The 25,478-nt window shown below is 45.4% G+C and overlaps 3 protein-coding genes across 4 annotated transcripts in view; 1 reads left to right on the forward strand and 2 right to left on the reverse strand.

Moving 5' to 3' along the window:
- The window catches only part of TPPP3 (tubulin polymerization promoting protein family member 3), a 268,538-nt gene that overhangs the window by 185,380 nt on the left and 57,680 nt on the right, over window positions 1-25,478 (reverse strand). The gene's annotated exons all lie outside the window — the stretch shown is intronic.
- The window catches only part of ATP6V0D1 (ATPase H+ transporting V0 subunit d1), a 303,274-nt gene that overhangs the window by 135,355 nt on the left and 142,441 nt on the right, over window positions 1-25,478 (reverse strand). The window lies entirely within an intron of this gene.
- The window catches only part of CTCF (CCCTC-binding factor), an 81,663-nt gene that overhangs the window by 5,594 nt on the left and 50,591 nt on the right, over window positions 1-25,478 (forward strand). For both annotated transcript variants that reach the window (XM_050773260.1, XM_050773261.1), the window contains exon 2: window positions 2,974-3,090. The gene's annotated coding sequence lies outside the window, so the exon portion shown is untranslated. The remainder of the gene's footprint in view (window positions 1-2,973; window positions 3,091-25,478) is intronic.

Below are 25,478 nucleotides of genomic sequence, written 5' to 3' on the forward strand. Positions count from 1 at the left end.
GAGTACAGTGGCATGTTCTGGGCTCAGTGCAAACTCGGCCTCCCAGGTTCAAGTGATTCTCCTGCTTCAGCCTCGCAAGTAGCTGGGATTACAGGTGCCTGCCACCGTGTCCAGCTAATTTTTGTATTTTTAGTAGAGACAGGGTTTCACCGTGTTGGCCAGGCTGGTCTGGAACTCCTGACCTCGGGTTATCCACCCACCTCAACCTCCCAAAGTGCTCGGACTGCAGACGTGAGCCACCGTGCCTGGCCTTTTTTTTATTCTTCTTCCCTGAGACGAAGTCTTGCTCTGTCACCCAGGCTGGAGTGCAGTGGCGCGATGATGGCCCACCGCAACCTCCGTCTTCCAGGTTCAACCAGTTCTCCTGCCTCAGCCTCCTGAGAAGCTGGGATTACAGGCGTGTGCCACCATGCCCAGCTAGTTTTTGTATCTTTAGTAGAGACCGGGTTTTTTCACCACGTTGGCCAGGGTGGTCTTGAACTCCTAACCTCATGATCCACCTGGCTCGGCCTCCCAAAGTGCTGGGATTACAGGCATGAGCCACGGTGCCCCAACTGGCTTCAAACTCCTAGGCTTGAGCAGTCCTCTACCATGGCCTCCCAAAGTGCTGAGATTGCTGGTGTGAGCCATCACACCTGGCCATATTATTTGGAAACTTTTTTTTTTTTTTTTTTTTGGGACTGAGTCTTGCTCTGTCACCCAGGCTGGAGTGCAGTGGTGCGATCTCAGCTCACTGAAACCTCTGCTTCCTGGGTTCAAGCAATTCTTCTGCCTCAGCCTCCTCAGTAGCTGGGATAACAGGCGTGCACCACTATGTCTGGCTAATTTTTGTGTTTTTTTAGTAGAGACAGGGTTTCACCATGTTGGTCAGGCTGGTCTCGAACCCTTGACCTCATGATCTGCCCGCCTTGGCTTCCTAAAGTGCTGGGATTACAGGTGTGAGCCACTTTCCCCAGCCTATTTGGAAACACTTAATTCAAATTTAGCTGTTTATTTCACTTGGGATTTTCTTTTTTTCTTTCTTTGAGACAAAGTCTCACTCTGTCGCCAGGCTGGAATGCAGTGGCACAATCTTGGCTCACTGCAACTCTGCCTCCTGGGTTCAAACGATTCTCCTGCCTCAGCCTCCTGAGTATGAGTAGCTAGGGCTACAGGCTCGCGCCACCATGCCCAGCTAATTTTTGTATTTTTAGTAGAGACAGGGTTTCACTGTGTTGGCCAGGATGGTCTCAATTTCTTTACCTCGTTATCTGCCCACCTTGGCCTCCCAAAGTGCTGGGATTACAGGTGTGAGCCATTCATTATGCCTGGCCTGGGATTTGCTTTTTTTTTTTTTTTTCTCTCTCTCTAGACATAGGTTCTACTCTACCTTTGCTCAAAGCTTGACAGTTCATTTTGTAATTTAGGGTGAAAAGATGCCATCTAACAAAGTATTCCATTATTTGGCTAAAAAAAACTGTTTCATTGCTCTGCTTCTAGGATTTTCTTTTTTTTTTTCTTTTCCTTTTCATGGAGAACGGGGTCTTGCTATATTACCCAGGCAGGTCTCGAACTCCTGGCTCAAGCTATCCTCCCGCCTCGCTTCTAGGATTTTCAAAGCTCAATAAAAGCTCCTTCTGCCAGTTTTTTAAAGACGGAATCTTGCTCTGTTGCCCAGGCTGGAGTACAGTGGCGTGATCTCGGCTCACTCCAACCTCCAGCTCCTGGGTTCAAGCAATTCTCCTGCCTCAGCCTCCTGAGTAGCTGGGATTGCAGGTGTGCGCCACCATGCCTGGCTAATTTTTGTACTTTTAGTAGAGATGGGGTTTCACCATGTAGTTCAGGCTGTTCTCAAACTCCTAACCTCAGGTGATCTACCCACTTTACTCGGCCTCCTCAGTTATCTTACTAACCTGGAAAGCATAGCCTTTAGTTGTGGCATGAACAGACTTAATCAGGAAGACTGCTGCTTGCTGAAGATATGGAAATAGACTGTTAGAGGGCCATTACTGCAGCCATAAGAATTATTATTATTGTTATGTATTTATTTTTTTTTGAGACGGAGTCACACTCTGTTGCCCAGGCTGGAATGCAGTGGCACGATCTCGGCTCACTGCAAGCTCTGCCTGCTGGATTCATGCCATTTTCTTGCCTCAGCCTCCCGAGTAGCTGGGACTACAGGTGCCTGCCACCACGCCCGGCTAATTTTTTTTTTTTTTTTTTTAAGATGGAACCTCGCTCTGTTGCCCAGGCTGGAGTGCAGTGCAGTACAGTGGTGTGATCTCGGCTCATTGCAAGCTCTGCTTCCTGGGTTCACACCATTCTCCTGCCTCAGCCTCGCCAGCAGTTGGGACTACAGGTGCACGCCGCCAAGCCCAGCTAATTTTTGTATTTTTAGTAGATACAGGGTTTCACCTTGTTAGCCAGGATGGTCTCAATCTCCTGACCCTGTGATCCCCCTGCCTCAGCCTCCCAAAGTGCTGGGATTACAGGTGTGAGCCACCACACCCGGCCAAGAATTAATTTTTTGGAATTTTGAGTGTGTGTGCTGTTATTTGGTTGCAATATTGCAGTGGAGTTTTTTTGTTGTTGTTCTTGTTTTAGAGGGGACAAGATCTCTCACTTTGTCAAGCAGGCTGGAATGCAGTGGCACAGTCTCAGCTCACTACAGCCTCAAACTCTTGGGCGAGTCTCCCACCCTGGCTTCCCAAAGTGTTAGGATTACTGGTGTGAGCCTAGAGTACCATTTTGCTACTTACAAATCTTTAGTCATTTATATATTTAGCAAACGTGTGGAAAAATAAGTGAATGTTTCGTTATTGGCTTGATGGTGGACATTTATGGAATGGCTCAGTTAGTGACATGACATTAACAGGTGTTTTGTTTCTTTCCCAATTTTTTCTGTCTTCAGTTTTCCCTCATTTTATTTTTTATAATCTATGTGTATTTGTATGAATTGAGTGTTTCACAAAATGATTTATGCTTTTCTTTTAGAATGATTACGGACCTGAAGCCAAAGAACAAGATGCACTAGTGGATGGATTGCTGACCAGGGGCTTGAGAGCTGGATTCTGTTTTCCCTCCTCAAACTGACTTTGCAGCCACGGAGAGGTAAGTGCTATTTCCATTTTTTTCTATCTTAAAAATGGTAGTAATATAACCCTCCTGGAGTTAGAGGATTTGTTGGCTAATTCTTGGGTATAGAGGATGCAGGAATCAGGTGATTGAGAGCATACAGGCTTCATAATCAGAGTCCTGGGTTTGAAACTCTTAACGATGATATATTAGCTGGGTAATAATAGGGCAAGTTACTTTAACCTGTCTACTCCTGTAGTCCTCACTTGTGAGAGAATAACACCACCAATCTCAGAGACTATTCTCAGATTTAATGAGAATGTGTTTTGTAAAGCGTTAAGTACTATTCTGAACATGTACATAGAAGGATCTCAGGAAATTGTGGTTTCTTTTCTGTAGAAACCCTTGAAATGTATATTTTGATTATTGGCAAATGAACTGAAAAGAAAGTCCATGATCTGTGGCTACTTGTAATTTTGATGAGAAACAGATGGAATCCTGTTATTGGGTAACCTGGTATCCTGGATAAAAATTGTCATAATTTGAGTTAGGCTAGCTTATTGCCCATTTTGCATCAGAGAGTGACAATAATTATTATTTTAATTTAGCCTATAATTTCTGCTATAAAATATAATGGATATTATATGGAACTTGGAACAGGCCTCTTATAAATATTGGAATCTGCTGTGCTTTGGGATCTCATAAACAACAAAGTGGGATTCTGGTTGTAAAAATTATCTCTTCTCACGGTATCAGAAAGCACATCTTTTTTAGACCCTAGAAAAATGTGAAAATAATTTAATTGTACATGGGTAATGGCAAAAAGGAATGTAGAAGTGGAAATTACAAATGCCAAGATTAGATAAGCTTATATGAATGAATCATCTAAATGACTACTGAGATTTTTCTTACAAGCTCTGCCTGGAGCAAATAAAGAGAAGGGAATAGGAATGAAAGTTTGTTATTCTTCAAACCTTTATTTTCCAAATGGGCAACTTGTTTTCCTGCTAGATGGGAAGTACAAGGTCTGTGGTAGTATTCTGTCGCTCCAGAAATAACTTATGCCCTGCAGGTTCTTTCAGGAGTGTTGACACAGAGTGCATACTAATAAGTTGCTGAAAAAAGAAATAATGCTGATTTAAAAACTATTGAGAAATCTAAGCTTTAAGAGTTTAGGGAATGGGTTTATAGGAACATGTTAATCATTTTCAAGTGTTATGACTAGCTTAATTGCTTAGATCCCTGTTTCTCAAATTGGGATATGAATACTCTTAGGGAATCAGGTGGTATGATTTCAGATTACTTGGAGTCACAAGATAGACATGACCCGTCTTCTTAGAACTTCAGTTATGCTCATTGAGGAGGTGCTGAGTTAAGTAATTTAACTGTTAAGTGATTAAATACTAAATATTGGCCGGGCACGTAGCTCACACCCAGTACTTTGGGAGGCCAAGGCAGGCGGATCACTTAAGGTCAGGAGTTCCAGACCAGCCTGGCCAACATGGTGAAACCCCATCTCGACTAAAAATACAAAAACTAGCCGGGTGTGGTGGTGGGTGCCTGTAATCTCAGCTACTTGGGAGTCTGAGACAGGAGAATTGCTTAAACCTGGGAGGCGGAGGTTACAGTGAGCCAGGATTGTGCCACTGCACTCCACTCTGGGCGACAGAGTGACTTTGTCCGCCTCCTCCCCGCCCCCGCAAAAAAAAAAGCCAGGTGCGATGGCTCATGCCTGTAATCCCAGAACTTTGGGAGGCCGAGGTGGGTGGATCACGAAGTCAGGAGTTCGAGACCAACCTGGCCAACATGGTGAAACCCCGTCTCTACTAAAAATATAAAAAATTAGCTAGGTGTAGTGGTGGGCACCTGTAATCCCAGTTTCTTGGGAGTCTGAGGCAGGAGAATTGCTCGAACCCGGGAGGTGGAGGTTGCAGTGAGCCGAGATCACTGCACTCCAGCCCAGGCAACAGAGCAAGACTGTCTCAAAAAAACAAAAAAAAAAAACCAATTAGCTGGATATGATAGTGCGTGCCTGTAATCCCAACTACTCGGGAGGCTGAGGCAGGAGAATCACCTGAACCAGGAGGCAGGCAGAGGTTGCAGTGAGCCAAGATCACACCACTGCACTCTAGCCTGGGTGACAGAGCAAGACCCTGTCTCAAAAAAATATATATATAAAAATATTGTAATATTAAAACAGACATTTTTGGAGCAGAATGAAAACTGTATGATTAAGATAACACAGGTCTTCAACAAAATGAGGCATGAGTGCCTGAGGGTGAGAAGTTCTCTTTGTATAGGTTCTATAGTGGATACATTTGAGAAGCAATACATTTGAGCTATAGAACAGCTCTGCAATCCTCCTTACTTTGTCCTTGTCGTATTTGTGTAGGGAAAAACTCTCAAGCCCAGGTTTTTCCTTTGCTTTCACACAACCACCATCAACACAAAAGAAGACTTACGTGGCTGGGTCCAGTGGCTCAGCCTGTAATCCCAGCACTTTGGGAGGCTGAGGTGGGCAGATCCACAAGGTCAAGAGATCGAGACCATCCTGACCAACATGGTAAAATCCCATCTCTACTGAAAATACAAAAATTAGCTGGGTGTGGTGGCTCACGCCTATAGTCCCAGCTACTCGGGAGGCTGAGGCAGGAGAATCGCTTGAACCCGGGAGGTGGAATTTGCAGCGAGCTGAGATCATGCCGCCGTACTCTGGCCTGGTGACAGGGTGAGATTCCATCTCAAAAAAAAGAGAAGACTTTCGTGACCAAAGATGGGGTGGAGGGATTTTCCCCACACACCAAACAGTGGATACCAGCTAGGTGTCCTCCAATTCAGTTCCAACACCATCTACCCAAGATGGTGTCAGATCCCACACGTTTAGGGTTCAGTCCCACCCATCCGTCCTACTAGTCACAAGCCCAGTCCTTCAGAGCTTCTAACCAACTGGCTTCAAGTTGAGATTCCCACGACCTCTTTCTTGGGTTCCATTAATTTGCTAGAGCAGTTCACAGTCCTCAAGGAAACACTTCTTTAGATTTGCCAGTTTGTTAAGAAGATTATTTATTTTTGAGACAGTCTCACTGCATTGCCCAGGCTGGAGTGCAGTGGCGTGATCTCTGCTCATTGCAACTTCCCCGTCCCAGGTTCAAGCGATTCTCCTGCCTCAGTCTGCCGAGTAGCTGGGATTACAGGTGTCCACCCCATGCCCAGCTAATTTTGGTATTTTTAGTAGAGATGGGGTTTTGCCATGTTGGCCAGGCTGGTCTCAAACTCCTGACCTCAGGTGATCCACCCAATTCGGCCTCCCAGAGTGCTGGGATTATAGGCATGCACCACTGCACCCAGCCAAAAGCGTCTATTCTTTTTCTTTTTTTGAGATGGAGTCTTGCTCTGTTGCCCAGGCTGTAGTGCCGTGGTAAAATCCTGGCTCACTGCAAGCTCTGCCTCCCAGGTTCACACCATTCTCCTGCCTCAGCCTCCCGAGTAGCTGGGACTACAGGCGCCCACTGCCATGCCTGGCTAATTTTTGTATTTTTAGCAGAGATGGGGTTTCACCTTGTTAGCCAGGATGGTCTCAATCTCCTGACCTTGTGATCTGTCCACTTTGGCCTCCCAAAGTGCTGGGATTACAGGCATGAGCCACTGCGCCTGGCCAAAAGCATCTATTTTTTTTTTTTTTTTTTTTTTTTTTTTGAGACGGAGTCTTGCTCTGTTGCCCAAGATGGAGTGCAGTGGCATGATCTTGGCGGCTCACTGCAAGCTCTGCCTCCTGGGTTCACACCATTCTCCTGCCTGATCCTCCTGAGTAGCTGGGACTACAGGCACCCACCACCATGCCCGGCTACTTTTTTTGTGTGTGTGTGTTTTTAGTAGAGACAGGGTTTCACCGTGTTGGCCAGGGTGGTCTCATTCTCTTGACTTCGTGATCCGCCCGCCTCGGCCTCCCAAAGTGCTGGGATTTCAGGTGTGAGCCACCGCACCCGGCCAAAAAACATCTATTCTTAACTGTGTGTTTTATAATTACTAAGTATTGTGGGGTTTTTTTGTTTTTTTTGAGACGGAGTCTCACTCTGTTGCCTAGGCTGGAGTGCAGTGGCGTGATCTTGGCTCACTGCAAGCTCCACACCCCAGGTTCACGCCATTCTCCTGCCTCAGCCTCCCGAGTAGCTGGGATTGTAGGCGCCCGCCACCACACCCAGCTAATTTTTTGTATTTTTAGTAGAGATGGGGTTTCACTGTGGTCTCGATCTCCTGACCTCGTGATCTACCCGCCTCGGCCTCCCAAAGTGCTGGTATTACAGGCGTGAGCCACCACGCCCGGCCCAGTATTGTTATTAACATACTGCTCTTAATGTAAGTAGCATTTAAGAATTACATTTTCTCCGTATGTCCTTGTGGGTAGAGGTAAAATAAAGAATTACATTTTCTTTAGTCACGCATCCTGGTGCGTGCCTGTAATCCTAGCTATTCAGGAAGCTGAGGCAGTAGGATCGGCTGAGCTCAGGAGGTCAAGGTTGCAGTGAGCCATGGTCCCACCACTTCTTTTCAGCCTGGGTGACAGAGTAAGACCCTGTCTCAATAAACAAATAAGTAAGAATTAAGTTTTCTGAGGCTGGGCATGGTGGCTCATGCCTATAATCCCAGCACTTTGGGAGGCTGAGGCGGGTAAATCACTTAAGGCCAGGAGTTCGAGACCAGCCCGGACAACATGGCAAAACCTTGTCTCTACTGAAAATACAAAAATTAGCTTGGTGTGGTAGCTCATGCTGTGATCCCAGCTACTCAGGTGGCTGAGGCACAAGAATTGCTTGAATCCAGGAGGTGAAGGTTGCAGTGAGCCGAGATTGCACCACTTCATTCCAGCCTGGGTGGCAGAGCAAAACTCTGTCTTTAAAAGAAAAAAGGAAAAAACACATTTTCTATATTGATAGTGCCCGTTCTTTGGATATGGGTTTTGTATTTGAACCTAGTTGATTCTGAATATACTGAAATGTGACTTTCCCTGAAATGATGTGAATTGGATCAACCCAGATGTGCCTGTCCTGCATCTGCAATATTTATGAAACCCCTGTAATGTGCTCATTTTATACTTGAACACATGGCTTTCTATCCTGTGCCAGGTACTACACTAGGTGCTAGGGTTTCAAAGATGAATAAGAAAAGGAACCTTCTCCTGAGGGTCTTAGGTAGACTGGGCAGGAGATCTGTATATAAGTGTCATTGGTGCTCTGATAAAAGTGTATTCAGGGTAGGCAGGGCACGATGGCTCACACCTGTAATCCCAGCACTTCGGAAGGTCGAGGCGGGTGGATCACCTGAGGTCGGTAGTTCGAGACCAGCCTGGCCAACATGGTGAAACCCTGTCTCTACTAAAAATACAAAAATTAGCTGGGTGTGGTGGCGGGCACTTGTAATCCCAGCTACTCAGGAGGCTGAGGTGGGAGAATCACTTGAATCCGGGAGGCAGAGGTTGCAGTGAGCCAATATTGTGCCCTTGCACTCCAGCCCGGGTAAAAGAGCGGAACTCAGTCTCCCAGGAAAAAAAAGTGTTCAGGGGGCCGGGCGCGGTGGCTCAAGCCTGTAATCCCAGCACTTTGGGAGGCCGAGACGGGCGGATCACGAGGTCAGGAGATCGAGACCATCCTGGCTAACCCGGTGAAACCCCGTCTCTAGTAAAAAATACAAAAAAATAGCCGGGCGAGGTGGCGGGTGCCTGTAGTCCCAGCTACTCGGGAGGCTGAGGCAGGAGAATGGCGTAAACCCGGGAGGCGGAGCTTGCAGTGAGCCGAGATCCGGCCACTGCACTCCAGTCTCGGCGACAGAGCAAGACTCCGTCTCAAAAAAAAAAAAAAAAAAAAAAAAGTGTTCAGGGTGTAGGGAGAGATTGTCAGTTACAGGAGTTTGGGAAAGATATTAGGAAAGACTTTCTGAAGAAGAGGCCCTGATCTGGGTGTAACAGGAAATGCAAAAGAAGCATAAATTTGATTTTAATCGTATTAGGACACCAAGTCCTGGCCATGCAGCTTAATAGCTGTATGGCCTCGGGCAAGTCTATTAGAGGTGACTTCCTCGGGCTTCCCTTTCCTCTTTATTTTTGAGATGGAGTCTCGCTCTGTCGCCAGGCTGGAGTGCAGTGGCGCGATCTCGGCTCACTGCAACCTCCGCTTCCTGGATTCAACTGATTCTCCTGCCTCAGCCTCCTGAGTAGCTGGGACTACAGGCGCGCACCACTATGCCCAGCTAATTTTTGTATTTTTAGTAGATGCAGGGTTTCACTGTATTGGCCGGGCTGGTCTCAAACTCCTGACCTCAGGTGATCCGCCCACCTCGGCCTCCCAAAGTGCTGGGATTACAAGCGTGAGCCACTGCGCCAGGCCAAGTTGGTTATTGTATATATTTTGCATTAAACTGATCTTCAGTGACCACCAGATAATACAGATGTTAATAAACTAAACAGAAATATTGTGCCAGAGGAAAATGAGTTAGATTTATCAGAAAATCTGTTGAGCAGTGGAGAAGTGGGTAAGAGAACAAGGTCACATCGCATGTTGTGAGGGATATAAAACCCTAACCCATTTAAAAAGATGAATACCAGCCTGGGCAACTTAGTGAGACCTTGTCTGTTAAAAAAAAGAAAAATGCCCAGCACTTTGGGAGGCCGAGACGGGCGGATCACGAGGTCAGGAGATCGAGACCATCCTGGCTAACACGGTGAAACCCCGTCTCTACTAAAAAATACAAAAAAAAAACTAGCCGGGCCAGGTGGCGGGCGCCTGTAGTCCCGGCTACTCAGGAGGCTGAGGCAGGAGAATGGCGGGAACCCGGGAGGCGGAGCTTGCAGTGAGCTGAGATCCGGCCACAGCACTCCAGCCTGGGTGACAGAGCGAGACTCCGTCTCAAAAAAAAAAAAAAAAAAAAAATGTAGCCAGGTGTGGTGGTGCACACCTGTAGTCTCAGCTACTTGGGAGGCTGAGATGGGAGGATCACCTGAGCCAGGAGGTTGAGGCTTCATGCACTCCAGCCTGAGTGACAGAGTGAGACTCTGCCTTTTTAAAAAAAAAAAAAAAAAAAAGAGGATTGTTAACCAGCAAAATGCTTATGAGAGAGGTTTTTTAATAGCATAGTACCAAAAAATTAATTATTATGGAATAAAAGTAAAGAAAATCCCGAACTAAAAGCTGGCATATAGCAGAAGCTCAATAAGTAAGTAATTGGATGAATAATGACCAGGGCAAAAGACTAAACAGACATGGAAATAATTAGTCAAAACTAGTAGTGTGAGGGTAGTTTGGTTTGGGGGTCACTTTTTTTTTTTTTTTTTTTTTTGAGACTGAGTCTGGCTCTGTCGCCCAGGCTGGAGTGCAGTGGCCGGATCTCAGCTCACTGCAAGCTCCGCCTCCCGGGTTTACGCCATTCTCCTGCCTCAGCCTCCCGAGTAGCTGGGACCACAGGCGCCCGCCACCTTGCCCGGCTAGTTTTTTGTATTTTTTAGTAGAGACGGGGTTTCACCGTGTTAGCCAGGATGGTCTCGATCTCCTGACCTTGTGATCCGCCCGTCTCAGCCTCCCAAAGTGCTGGGATTACAGGCTTGAGCCACCGCGCCCGGCTTGGGGGTCACTTTTTGTTGGTTTTGTATAGTTTGTGTAATTTTTTAATGCAAATAAGTTTTTTTCTTTTCTTAAGTTAGATTAAAGCAGAATTACCAAAATCTGGCTATAACAATATTTAACAATGGGGATTGGTTAAATTATGATACATACCTATAATACAATGTTGTGTAGTCATTATGTATAAAAAATATGTTGAAATGGCAAGATATTTGAAAAAAAGTACAGAAGAAAGCAGATTATCAACAATATGTATGATATGATCTCATGCGAGAGTAACTATGTGTATATATTGGGGAGGGGACTACGGATTTGGATATACGCCAGAATGTGTATGTAAAACCTATAGGTAGGTTTCTTTAAGCTTTTCCTGTTGCCTGTATGCATAATTTCTTTTTTTTTTTTTGAGACGGAGTCTCGCTCTGTCACCCAGGCTGGAGTGCAGTGGCCGGATCTCAGCTCACTGCAAGCTCCGCCTCCCGGGTTCCCGCCATTCTCCTGCCTCAGCCTCCCGAGTAGCTGGGACTACTTTGCTGTTACTACAGGCGCCTGCCACCTCGCCCGGCGAGTTTTTTGTATTTTTAGTAGAGACTGGGTTTCACCATGTTAGCCAGGATGGTCTCGATCTCCTGACCTCGTGATCCACCCGTCTCGGCCTCCCAAAGTGCTGGGATTATAGGCTTGAGCCACTGCGCCCAGCCGCCTGTATGCATAATTTCTAAAGGAAAAGGGAATGCAGTACAGTAGGAAGTAGCACTGAAACTTTCTAATAAAGATAATGAAATGGGCCGGGTGTAGTGTCTCACACCTGTAATCCCAGCACTTTGGGAGGCTGAGGTGGGCAGATTACAAGGTTAGGAGATCGAGACCATCCTGGCTAACATGGTGAAACCCCGTCTCTACTGAAAAGACAAAAATTAGGCAGGTGTGATGGCGGGCGCCTGTAGTCCCAGCTACTCGGGAGGCTGAGGCAAGAGAATGGCGTGAACCTGTGAGGCAGAGCTTGCAGTGAGCCGATTTTGCACCACCTCACTTCAGCCTGGACGACAGAGTGAGGCTCCGTCTCAAAAAAAAAGATAATGAAATGATAAAAGGTGTTTTTGCCTAGTTTACTTGGCAGTAATGTCTAGACTTCTTGAGTGGAATCGAGAGGCCCACTGGAACAGTTACAGAAGTGCAGCCAGGAGGAGAGTAAGGCAGGAGGAAGCTGCTGCATCTGCCCAACTGTTAGAGGGGATTGAGGTTGCAGAGGCAGTTCTTGCAGTGTTCCTCCCTTAAAGTTAGTCTTAAACTTTTTAAAAATATTACTAAAGTAATATTTAGTTTCATTCTTTGGAAGAGTCTAATGATTGTAGAATTACATTAGAACCTAAAGAATGCTTTAACTTTGTTTCCCCAGAGCTGAAAACTGTTAATAATCTGGTTTGTTGACTTTGTGCTTTTATTAGCAGGCATGTACGTATAATACAACTTTTTTGTTTTGTTTTGTTTTGAGACGGAGTCTTACTCTGTCACCCAGGCTGGAGTGCAGTGGCGCAATCTCGGCTCACTGCAAGCTCTGCCTCCCAGGTTCATGCCATTCTCCTGCCTTGGCCTCCCGAGTAGTTGGGACTACAGGCGCCCACCACCACACCGGGCTAATTTTTTTTTTTGTATTTTAGTAGAGACGGGGTTTCACCGTGTTAGCCAGGATGGTCTCGATCTCCTGACCTCGTGATCCACCTGCCTCAGCCTCCCAAAGTGCTGGGATTACAGGCGTGAGCCACCGCACCCGGCCAATACAACTTTTTAAACAAAATATAATTGTGCTATGCAAATTTTCTATAACCACCACATTTAATGTAAGAACATGAGGGGAAAATACTTCAAACAGTACAAAATGTTAATAATGAAAAGTAATCTTCAGTCCCACCTCTGAACTCTCAGTTTTCTTCCTCAGAGGCAATAAATACCAATTTTTCATGTATCCATCCAGAGAAAATTCTGCGTATATTCAAACATATAAGTTTATGTATCTTGTTTTTTTGTTTTGTTTTGTTTTGTTTTTTCCTGAGACGGAGTTTTCACTCTGTTGCCCAGGCTGGACTGAGAGGCGTGATCTTGGCTTACTGCAACCTCCAACTCCTGAATTGAAGTGATTCTTGTGCCTCAGCCTCCCAGGTAGCTGGGATTACAGACATGTGCGGCCATGCCCAGCTTATTTTTGTAGTTTTAGTAGAGACATGATTTCACCATGTTGGCCAGGCTGGTCTCAAACTCTTGGCCTCATGTGTTTCACCTGCCTCGGCTTCCCAGATTGCCTGGATTACAAGCATGAGCCAATGTGCCTGGCCAAGTTTATGTATCTTTTTGAAAAAGCACAAATAGGCTGGGCATGGTGTCTCACGCCTATAGTCCCAGTACTTTGGGAGGCTGAGGTGGGTGGATCACCTGAGGTCAGGAGTTCGAGACCAGCCTGGCCAACATGGTGAAACCCCGTCTCTACTGAAAATACACAAGTTAGCCGGGCATGGTGGCAGGCGCCTGTATCCCAGCTACTCAGGAGGCCAAGGCAAGAGAATCACTTGAACCTGGGAAGCGGAGGTTGCAGTGAGCCGAAATCGCGCAATTGCACTCCAGCCTGGGGGACAAGAGCAAGACTTCGTCTCAAAAATAAATAAAAATAAAAGGCCGTGCGTGGTGGCTCACGCCTATAATCCCAGCACTTTGGGAGGCCGAGGTGAGTGGATCACCTGAAGTCAGGAGTTCAAGACCAGCCTGATCCCAACATGGTGAAACCCTGTCTCTACTAAAAATACAAAAAGTAGCCGGGCATGGTGGCATGCGCCTGTAATCTCAGCTACTCAGGAGGCTGAGGCAGGAGAATCGCTTGAACCTGGGAGGTGGAGGTTGCAGTGAGCTGAGATTGTGCCATTACACTCCAGCCTGTGCAACAAGAGTGAAACTCTATCTCAAAAATAAATAAATAATAAAAATAAGAAATAAAAAAACACAAATAGTAGCTTACTATACTCGTTGTTCTAGACGTTTGAATTGTTTTCAATTTTTTTTTTTGCAGATGAAGTCTTGCTTTGTCACCTAGGCTGGCGTGCAGTGGTATGATCTCGGCTCACTGCAACCCTCGCCTCCCAGGTTTAAGCAGTTCTGTCTCAGCCTCCCGAGTAGCTGGGCATGGTGGCACGTGCCACCATGCCCAGCTAATTTTTGTATTTTTAGTAGAGACAGGTTTTTGCCATGTTGGCCAGGCTGGCTTCGAACTCCTGACCTCAGGTGATCCACCTGCTTCGGCCTCCCAACTGCCCAGGCTTCCTGAAGTGCTGGGATTACAGGTATGAGCCACTATGCCCAGCCTGTTTTCAATCTTTTGCCATTAGAGAAAAATACCCTAGTAGTAGATAACCTTCTTACATATATATCTTTAGACTCGCGTACTAGTGTAAACATAGAGTAAGTTCAGAGAAATTGAATTGCTTGTATACTCCTAGAAGAGGGAATGGTCATGTACAAAGGCCGAGAGGCAGGAAAGGAAAGACCTAGAATGTTCTGGCTACTGAAAGCAGTTCAGTATGATTAGAGGAGAGTATATCAGACTGGATGCAGATCTGCTGATAGGGCCCTGAAGCACATGGTAGGCCATGTGAAAGAGTTTGGACTTTAAAGAGTTTTCAGCATGGTGGTTTCAGAAGGGAAGTCTTCTTGCTGATAATGGATTTACATTTTAGAAATCCGTGGCCACTGCGTGAAAAATGGTAGGTAATGGAGCAAGAGGGGAAGCAGGGAAACTGGTTAGAAGGCCATTGCATTGGTCCAAGCAAGATGTAATGCTGTCCTGACTTAAGGTGAGATAATTGGGATTGCTGTTTGTCTAGTTCGTTAAATTATGATGATTATTTTAAATTAATTAAGTTAGAGACAGAGTCTCACTCTGTTCCCCAGGCTAGAGTGCTGTGGTGTGATCATAGCTCACTATAACCTTGAACTCCTGGCCTTAAGCGATCCTGTGGTCTTAAGCTCCTGGGTAGCTAGGAGTGTAGGGTGCGTATCACCAGGCCCAGCTAATTTTTTTTGTAAAGACATCCAGCAACAAAGTTCCTACTAATCGAAGGAACAAAAGATGTTTTTTTGAGACGGAGTCTTGGAGTCTTGTGTTGGTTGCCCAGGCTGGCCTTGAACTCATGGCCTCAAGCAATCCCACCCCCCCAGGCCGTCCAAGATGTTGGGATTACAGATGTCAGCCACCACACCCAGCTTAGTTTTTTAATTATTTATTTATTTATTTATATTTTATTTATTTACTTATTTATTATTTATTTGTTATTTTTGAGATGAAGTCTCGCTTTTGTCCCCCAGGCTGGAGTGCAATGGCGTGATCTCAGCTCACTGCAACCTCTGCCTCCCGAGTTCAAGTGATTCTTCTGCCTCGGCCTGCTGGGCATTACAGTGGTGTACCACCACACCTGGCTAATTTTGTACTTTTAGTAGAGGAGCCTGCCACCACGCCAGGCTAATTTTTTTTTTTTTTTTTTTTTGAGACGGAGTCTCGCTCTGTCACCCAGGCTGGAGTGCAGTGGCGCAATCTCGGCTCACTGCAAGCTCCGCCTCCCGGGTTCACGCCATTCTCCTGCCTCAGCCTCCCAAGTAGCTGGGACTACAGGCGCCCGCCACTGCGCCCGGCTAATTTTTTTCTATTTTTAGTAGAGACGGGGTTTCACCATGGTCTCGATCTCCTGACCTTGTGATCCGCCCACCTCGGCCTTCCAAAGTGCTGGGATTACAGGCGTGAGCCACCGCGCCCGGCCTTTTTTTTTTTTTAAAGTAGAGATGGGGATTCACCATGTTGGCCAGGCTGGTCTAGAACTCCTGACCTCGGGTGATCCACCCACCTCGGCCTCCCAAAGTGCTGGGATTATAGGCATGAGCCACCACACCAGGCCTTACTTATTTTTAATTAGGTTGGAATCCTATTCTGCATCCTCCTTTGTAACCTTGCTGCGTGTTATGAACATTTTTCCTGTTATCTTTTTTTTTTTTTTTTTTTTGAGACAGTGTCCATCACCCATGCTGGAGTACAGTGGCATGATCTAGGCTCACTGCTACCTGTGCTGCCTGGGTTCAAGTGATTCTTGTGCCTTAGCCTCCTGAGTAGCTGGGATTACAGACATGCTCACCAGGCCCGGCTTATTTTATTTTTATTTTATTTATTTATTTGAGACAGACTCTTCCTCTTTTGCCCAGTCTGGAGTGTGGTGGCGCCTTCTTGACTCACTGCAACCTCCGCCTCCCGGGTTCAAGTGATTCTCCTGCCTCAGCCTCCGGAATAGCTGGGATTACAGGCGTGCACCACCACGCCCAGCTAATTTTGTACTTTTAGTAGAGATGGGGTTTTACCACGTTGGCCAGGCTGGTCTAGAACTCCTGACTGCAGGTGATACACCCACTTCGGCCTCCAAAAGTGCTGGGATTACAGCTGTGAGCCATAGCGCCCAGCACTAATTTTTGTTTTGTCACGTTGACTGGGCTGATGTTGAACTCCTGACCAAAAAATTAGCCGGGCATGGTGGCGGGCACCTGTAGTCCCAGCTACTGGGGAGGCTGAGGCAGGAGAATGGCATGAACGGAGCTTGCAGTAAGCCGAGAATTGTGCCACTGCACTCCAGCCTGGGCGACAGAGCAAGACTCCTCTCAAAAAAAAAAAAAACGTTTGTTACTTCAAATTAGTAGGAACTTTGTTGTTGGATGTTAAGTGGCATGTGTACATGCTTTAGTTTTCAGAACTGTTCTTTTGGGCATAGCAATCCTTGTTTGCCCTAACTTTTTGTCTCTAGTACGTTGTTTCTACCTATTCCTCATTAATTGAATTATTTCTAAAATATGAGCATTGACCAGACATGGTGGCTCACGCCTGTAATCACAGCACTTTGGGAGGCTGAGGTAAACAGATCGCTTGAGTTCAGGAGTTCAAGACCAGCTTGGGCAACATGATGAAACTCGGTCTCTGCTAAAAATACAAAAATCAGCTAGTTATGGTGGTGGGTGCCTGTAATTCCAGCTACTTGGGAGACTGAGGCAGGAGACTTGCTTGAACTCGGGAGGTGGAGGTTGCAGTGGGCTGAGATCGCGCCATTGCACTCCAGCCTGGATGACGAACAAAACTCCTTCTCCAAACAAAAAAAAAGTCGTCTTTTTTTAAAAAAAACTGTGAAGTGGTGATACTGGTTCCCTTCTAACCTATAAGTATTACTCGAATTGATAACCTAAAAAAACTGTAGGATATTAAAGCCAAAAGAAAATTTAAGTCAATCCCTTCATTTTACAGATAAGAAAACTAAGGCAAAGTGATTCACCTAAGGTCACGGATGTAGGACAAGTGCTTATGCCTTTTTTGTTCTTCCCTAGACTGGCTCTGAATAGTCTTTGTGTTTCCCAGAATTTCCTCCTGCTTTTGGTTCTGTAGCTAATTATTTTATACATTCATTTTTAAAATCTCTTTTGACAGAAAAACATTCATCAATGTGTATCTCTAGAAAAACAATGTCGAGGCTGTACATTACTGCTCTTGGGTATAGTATACAGGCCTTTTTTTTGTTTGTTAGTTAGAGTTTCGCTCTTATTGCCCAGGCTGGAGTACTGTGGCGCAGTCTTGGCTCACTGCAACCTCCACCTGCCAGGTTCAAACAATTCTCCTGCCTCAGCCTCCCAAGTAGCTGGGACTACAGGCATGTGCCACCACACCCGGCTGTTTTTTTGTATTTAGTAGAGACGGGGTTTCACCATGTTGGTCAGGCTTGTTTCGAACTCCTGATCTCAGGTGATCCACCCACCTTGGCCTCCCAAAGTGCTGGGATTACAGGCGTGAGCCACTGTGCCTGGTTTATACATGTCTTCAGTGTGTATTTTTCAGACGAGCAGTAATGTTACCAACTTTTAAAAAGTTTGCCAACGTTTGCAGTGATGCATTACTAGGCTCTGACTGACGATAATATTAAAGTTCAGTATCTAATAAGATTTTGAGCTTACTCATCTTCTTCTTAACCCAGGACTTTTCAGAATTCTTCAGTCATCTTTGTGTGATAAGAACAGAACATCCTTAGAGGCGATATTGGTTAGCACTTCTGTTTTTAATGCAGTGCACTTGGACCACTGAAAATTTTTAATTATTCCAACCACTACTTTTTGTTTATTTGCTTAAATAAACTCTAATATAACAAATCTCTGGACTAGCATGGTCACTATCCCATATTATAAAGCAGGTAGAAGATATTTTACATTTACAGAGGTATGATGCAGAACTTTTCTATAATAGAGAATATCCTAATTCTTTTTAGTATTTCCTGTGTTTTATCTCTTATACCTTTCTACTCCTACTTAAAAATTTTTAAGGTTATGTTGAGAGTATAAAATAATAGTGACTCTTGGTTTGTAATTTTTTTTCCCTGTCCAACAAAGTATTTGCTTCTTCCTCTGTCTTTATTGTGTCTTTTGGGTATATATAAATATATACCCCTCCCTGCCCCCCACCCTATCCCCATGCAATTTCTTGGTTATGGTATTGTCCACATTTTTTTGTTTCCTATACATGTTTGTTTCAGTATTTCTAAGAAGTAACCAAGTTGACAAATTACTTGTTTTAATCATCTTGGTTCAAAGTAACATTTTGAGGCTGGGTGGGGTGGCTTACACCTATAATTCCAGCACTTTGGGAGGCTGAGGCACGTGGATCACTTGAGGCCAGGAGTTTGAGAACAGCCTGGCCAACATTGCAAAACCACATTTCTACCAAAAGTACAAAAAATTAGGCTGGGCATGGTGGCTAACGCCTGTAATCCCAGCACTTTGGAAGGCCGAGGCAGGTGGATCACAAGGTCAGGAGTTTGAGACCAGCCTGGCCAAGGTGGTTAAGTCCTGTCTCTACTAAAAATACAAAAAAATTAGCTGGGCATGGTGGTGAGTGCCTGTAATCCTAGCTACTCAGGAGGCTGAGGCGGAGAATTGCTTGAACCCGGGAGGTGGAGGTTGCAGTGAGCCGAGATCATTCCACTGCACTCCAGCCTGGGTGACAGAGTGAGACTCTGTCTCAAAAAAAAAAAAAAAAATTTCCTGGGCATGGCCCCTGTAGTCCCAGCTCCAGCTACTGGGGAGGCTGAGGTACAAGAATTGCTTGAACCCCCTGGGAGGTGGAGATTCCAGACTGTGTCTCAAAAAAAACAAACGAAGCAACATTTTGTTTCTTTTGTTGTTTAAACTTCTACATGTATATCTTTTTTGTTTTTTCAGCCTCTTTTATTCTTCGTAGCTATTCAATAATACTTCATTATCCATATTCTATGCTGCTATACTCTTTTGTTGTTTTGTTTTTTGAGACAGGGTCTCACTTTCTTAACCAGGCTGGAGTGCAGTGGCTCAATCTCAGCTCACTGCAACCTCTGGCTCCTGGGCACCTGCAGTCCTCCCACCTCAGCCTCCTGAGTAGCTGGGACTGCAGGCCCGCACCATCCATGCTTGACTAGTTTTTGTATCTTTTTGTAGAGACGAGATTTTGCCATGTTGCTTAGGCTGGTCCCCATCTCTTGGGATTACAGGTGTGAGCCACTGTGCCTGGCCTGCTACTTGCTAAATATGTCATTTGAGGGGGCTAACTGTTAAAAAATTTTTTGTTTCTTTTTCTTTTTTTTTTGAGACAGAGTCTTGCTCTGTTGCCCAGGCTGGCACGATCACAGCTTGCTGCAGCGTCAAAATTCTGGGCGCAAGCAATCCTCCTGCCTTGGCATCCTGCAATGCTGGGATGGTAGGCATGAGCCACCCTGCCCAGCCAATAACTTTCTTGATTGTTGTCGAAGACATTATATTGCTATTTATTATTACCACATTGGTATTTGGTACAAGTGTCCATTGTTGTATTTAAACTGTTAGCTTCTGATTCAATGTTAACTTTACAGGTGAACCCCTTTACCAAATAAAAGTTGTCTTGGTTTTACTAAGTAGCCTTCATGAGTGAGTCCTAGGTTACAGAGATATTATAATTCATAAAAATAAAAACCACAACAGTTCACCCTATCATGTGTGCCCATTTGTGCAGGCTTTTTTTTTTTTTTTTTTTTTTTCCCTTCTTCCATGCCTAGAGATTGTCCTTACTACCTAGAGATTGTGTTAAATATTGGTTGTACCCACAATAGAAGTGAAACTTCAAGGCTTACTCTGCCAGGCACAGTGGCTCATGCCTGTGATACCAGCACTTAGGGAGGCAGAGGCAGGAGGATAGCTTGAGCCCAGGAGTTCAAGACCTGCCTGGGTGACATAACAAGACCCCATTCTCCACAAAAGGGGAAAAAGACAAAAGACTTAGTCATTGAGTCATCCATTCTATTATTGCATATATGAGGATTATATTAGTTTTGAGATAGGCTTTGTAGTTTTTTGTTGTTGTTTGTTTTGTTTTGAGACAGTGTCACCCAGGCTGGAATGCAGTAGCGCAATCTTGGCTCACTGCAGCCTCCGCCTCCCAGGTTCAAGCGATTCTCCTGACTCAGCCTCCTGAGTAGCTGGGATTACAGGTATGCACCACCACACCAGGCTAATTTTGTACTTTTAGTAGAGATGGGGATTTACCACGTTGGCCAGGCTGGTCTTGAACTCCTGACCTCCGGTGATTCACCTGTCTTGGTCTCCCAAAGTGCTGGGATTGCAGGGATGAGCCACCATGTCCAGCCAGGATCTATATTTTTTAAAGCTCACCAGAATATTCTGATAGTAGAATATTCAGAATATTCTGATAGTAGAATATTCAGAATATTCTGATAGTAGAGTAGGTTTGGGAATCATTGCTCAGGCAGCATCTGTCCAAAATTCATAGAAGTACCTGTTAGGTGTTGTGTAAATCCTGCATTATGTGTGTGTAATTTGTTCCTATTTTGTAGCATGTTTGTTCAAGGTGATAGACTTGCTATAGATCCTCAGTCTTTCTCATATTCCAAGTGATGAAAAGACTGTAGGGCTGCTCCAAAGACAGTCTTAACTCAGAGCTGCTTCCGGGGATATGGGTCTGCAGTGTGGCAAGGAGGGATCTGGTGGTCTCTAACATAGTCTCTTATTGGGAGAACAAGAAGTGAAGCTTAGGTTACTCTACACCAGCAAAAATATCATTTGGGCTATGGAGAGCAGAGAGAGGACAGCATGTGCTTGAGAGGCAGCCTTCTGTTGGTACTATGGCACCAGCGTCAACTCACAGATAAGGATTATCTTTGGTTTCATGTATAAATATTAAATAAGTGAAATAAACAGGCTACCCTTAACAGAGGGCTAGAACATGGTCTCTGAAACCACATCAAAATAATTTTTTTTTTTTGGAGACAGATTCTCACTCTACCCCAGACTAGAGTGCAGTAGTGTGAACTCAGCTCACTGCAACCTCCACCTCCCGGGTTCAAGTGATTCTCATGTATCAGCCTCCCAGGTAGCTAAGATTACAGGTGCACGCCACCACAGCCAGCTAATTTTTGTATTTTTTTTAATAGAGACAAGGTTTTGCCATGTTGGCCAGGCTGGTCTCAGACTCCTAACCTCAAGTGATCCACCGGCCTTGGCCTCCCAACATGCTGGGATTACAGGTGTGAGCCACCATGCCCAGCCTCAAAATAATAAATTTGAGGCCTGAATATAATGGCTCATGCCTATAATCCCAACATGTTGGGAGGCTGAGGCAGGAGGATCGTTTGAAGCCAGAAGCTCAAGACCAGCTAGGGCAACAAAGCAAGACCCCACCTCTACAAAATAATAATAATAAAATAGCAGGGTGCAGTGGTGCATGCCTGTAGTGTCCCAGCTACCCAGGAGGCTGAGACAAGAGAAGCACTTGATCCCAGGAGTTCGAGGCTGTGGCAAGCTACGATTGCACCACTGTGCTCATTCCAGTCTAGGAGACAGAGCAAGACTCCACCTTTTAAAAAAGATTAATAATTATAATAATATTAATTTGAAATGGCTTAATACAGTTCCACTCAGTTACATTAAATTTCTTCTGCACAGAATTGGTCTAATTCCATACGTATTTAAGTTTTTGTTATATACTTTTCACCTGTTCTGTAGTTAGTTAGGCAAGGTCCATCTCATCCTTTAATATCCAGCTGTAGCAATTCCTCTCCTTAAAGCCCTTCACCCACTGAAGTCATCCTTTATGCCAGGGTGGTAGGAAGTATGTTAACCCTTGTTACAGTAGTCATCATACCCTATAGCTGCTATTCTTTCTGCCTGCCAGACAAGGAGCTCCCTAAGAACTGAAGACAGAGCTTATCTGGGAGTCAGCTTTACCACAGTACTGATTGAAGACTGTCCCCAGTACATATGCTCTTACTCTCTTTCCCTTCTGTGCCTCCAGCCCCAAATGACACTTCAACACCTAATACCCCATTTCTTCCATTAACTTGAAAAGGAGCCGGGATGCAGTGGCTCACACTTGTAATCCCAGCATTTCGGGAGACTGAGGTGGGTGGATCACCTGAAGTCAGGAGTTTGAGACCAGCGTGGCCAACATGGTGAAACCCTATCTCTACTAAAAATCCAAAAATTAGCCTGGGATGATGGTGGGCATCTGTAGTCCCAGCTACTCAGGAGGCTGAGACGGGAGAATCACTTGAACCCGGAAGGGGGCCATTGCAGTGAGCCAAGATGGCGCCATTGCACTCCAGACTGGGCAACAAGAGCGAAACTCTCTCAAGAAAACAAGAAGAATGGCCGGGCGCGGTGGCTCACGCCTGTAATCCCAGCACTTTGGGAGGCCGAGACGGGCGGATCACGAGGTCAGGAGATCGAGAGCATCCTGGCTAACACGTGAAACCCCGTCTCTACTAAAAAAAATACAAAAAACTAGCCGGGCGAGGTAGCGGGCGCCTGTAGTCCCAGCTACTCGGGAGGCTGAGGCAGGAGAATGGCGTGAACCTGGGAGGCGGAGCTTGCAGTGAGCTGAGATCCGGCCACTGCACTCCAGCCTGGGCGACAGAGCGAGACTCTGTCTCACAAAAACAAAAACAAAACAAAACAAAACAAAAAAGAACAGTTAGACCTTTTTTTTTTTTTTTTTTTGAGACAGAGTCTTGCTCTGTCGCCCAGGCTGGAGTGCAGTGGCGCGATCTCAGCTCACTGCAAGCTCCGCCTCCCGGGTTCACGGCATTCTCCTGCCTCAGTCTTCCGAGTAACTGGGACCACAGGCGCCCACCACCACGCCTGGCTGATTTTGTTTTGTATTTTTTAGTAGAGACGGGGTTTCACAGTGTTAGCCAGGATGGCCTCGATCTCCTGACCTCGTGATCCACCCGCCTCGGCCTCCCAAAGTGCTGGAATTACAGGCGTGAGCCACCGCGCCCGGCCGGACCATTTTTTTTTTTTTTTTAAAGAGAGAGTTCCTCTCTATAGCAGCATCAGCCACCTTTTGGTGAAAGAATTATTGTCTAGCCTTTATTATTCTTTGTAGCAAAGGAACTCCTTCTTCCGCTCCTCCCATACTAGTTTCACTGTTGCCATTACAAATATTTTATTAGTATGTATTTCCTAGATTCAAAGCTTCAGTGGGCTTTCTTCAAGTAGCTGTTAGAATACTGTACCCTTTAATATTAACAAATGGGAGGGGAGATTGTTAACAAAATACTAGAATGCTCAACTTTTTTTTTTTTTTAACTTACAAGAAGCATTTTTATTTCCCTTTTAATTATTTCTACACACACACACACATACAAAAAGCCCTAACTGTTCTTTTAAAAATTGGCCGGGCATGGTGGCCAGCCAGGCATGGTGGCTCACACCTATAATCCCAGCACTTTGGGAGGCTAAGGCGGGTGGATCACCTAAGGTCAGAAGCTCAAGCCTAGCGTGGCCAACATGGCGAAACGCTGTCTCTACTAAAAATACAAATATTAGCCAGATATGATGGTTGGTGCCTGTAATCCCAGCTACTTGGGAGGCTGAGGGGGTAGAATCGCTTGAACCCGGGAGGTGGAGGTTGCAGAAAGCTGAGATTGCACCATCTCTTCCTTTGAGATGGAGTGAGACTCCATCTCAAAGGAAAAAAAAAAATGCTGGGCTGGGTGGCTCACACAAATGCTGGAATTACAGACGTGAGCCACCGTAATCCCAGCACTTTGGAAGGCTGAGGCGGGCAGATCACTTGAGGTCAGGATTTTGAGACCAGCCTAGCCAACATAGTGAAACCCCATCTCTACGAAAAGTATGAAAATTAGCTGGGCGTGGCGATGCGCGCCTGTAATCCCAGCTACTCAGGAGGCTGAGACTGAGAATTGCTTGAACACAGGAGGTGGAGGTTGCAGTGAGCGGACATCGCACAACTGTACTGCAGCCTGGGTGACAGAGCGAGACTCTGTCTCAAAAAAATAAATGAAAATTAATGTGAGAGAAGAGAAGTGAGAGGTACACTTGTGATTAAATAAATGAGTGCTGCTTCAGATAAAGACTGCTTCCATTCCAAATCACTATGAAAGAAATGGTCACTATTATTTTTCTGCTTCTCAGCCCAAGTTATTCTCCCAATTTAGCTCTTCCCCAGTCTTTATTGTAGTCTGCAACTTTCCTGGTACTAGTTCACTGATACTTTGCTTTGATGAATTTTAAGCTCTCAAATAAGATGATGGTGTGTTTTCAGGAATAGCAGAGTAAAATGGTTATTTTATTCTAAAAGAGTTAATAACTTTTTTTTTGTTTTGGCTGGTGTCCTGCATCTAGTAAAAGTTACTTAGCTTTTCCTTTCATCCTCAGGAAAAACTGATAACTTTTTTTGCGGGGGGAGGGGACAGAGTCTTGCTCTGTCACCCAGACTGGAGTGCGATGGTGTGATGATGGTTCACTGCAGTCTGGGCTCAGGCGATCCTCCCACCTCAGCCCCCTGAATAGCTGGGACTACAGATGGATGCCATCATACCCGGCTAATTTTTTTTTAAATTTTTAGTAGAGACAAGGTCTCACTATGTTGCTTGAACTCACTATGTTGCTTGCTCAAGCCTGTAATCCCAGCACTTTGGGAGGCCGAGACGGGCGGATCACGAGGTCAGGAGATCGAGACCATCCTGGCTAACACGGTGAAACCCCGTCTCTACTAAAAAATACAAAAAAACTAGCCAGGCAAGGTGGCGGGCGCCTGTAGTCCCAGCTACTCGGGAGGCTGAGGCAGGAGAATGGCGTAAACCCGGGATGCAGAGCTTGCAGTGAGCTGAGATCCGGCCACTGCACTCCAGCCTGGGCAACAGAGCGAGACTCCATCTCCAAAAAAAAAAAAAAAAGATACATACAGAGGTCTGGCGTGGTGGCTCGACGTCAGTAATCCCAGCACTTTGGGAGGCTGAGGCGGGTGGATCACTTGAGCTCAGGAGTTTGAGACCAGCCTGGCAACATGGTGAAACCCCATCTCTACTAAAAATACAAAAATTAGCCGGGCACAGTGGCATGCACCTGTAGCCCCAGCTACTCAGGAGGCTGAGGCAGGAGAATCGGTTGAACCCGGGAGGCTGCAGTGAGCCGAGATGGCGCCACTGCATTCCAGCCTGGGTGACAGAGTGAAACTCTGTCTGGAAAAAAAATTATATATATATGTATAAATTTCAAATATAAATTTTATATCTATATATTTAATATATTTTAATATATATTATATTTATATATTTGGATATATATTTTATATTTTAATATGTTATTTTAAATATATATTTTATACATGTAAAGAGAAAGCTGCAAGGTATTTTCTGTTCTCTTAAAATTTTTTACAGTTTCAGCTTTTACTTTAGATTCGGGGTACATGTCCAAGTTTTTTTGTGTACA

The sequence above is a fragment of the Macaca thibetana genome, chromosome 20, assembly GCF_024542745.1.
Source record: "Macaca thibetana thibetana isolate TM-01 chromosome 20, ASM2454274v1, whole genome shotgun sequence".
Classification (NCBI taxonomy): domain Eukaryota; kingdom Metazoa; phylum Chordata; class Mammalia; order Primates; family Cercopithecidae; genus Macaca; species Macaca thibetana.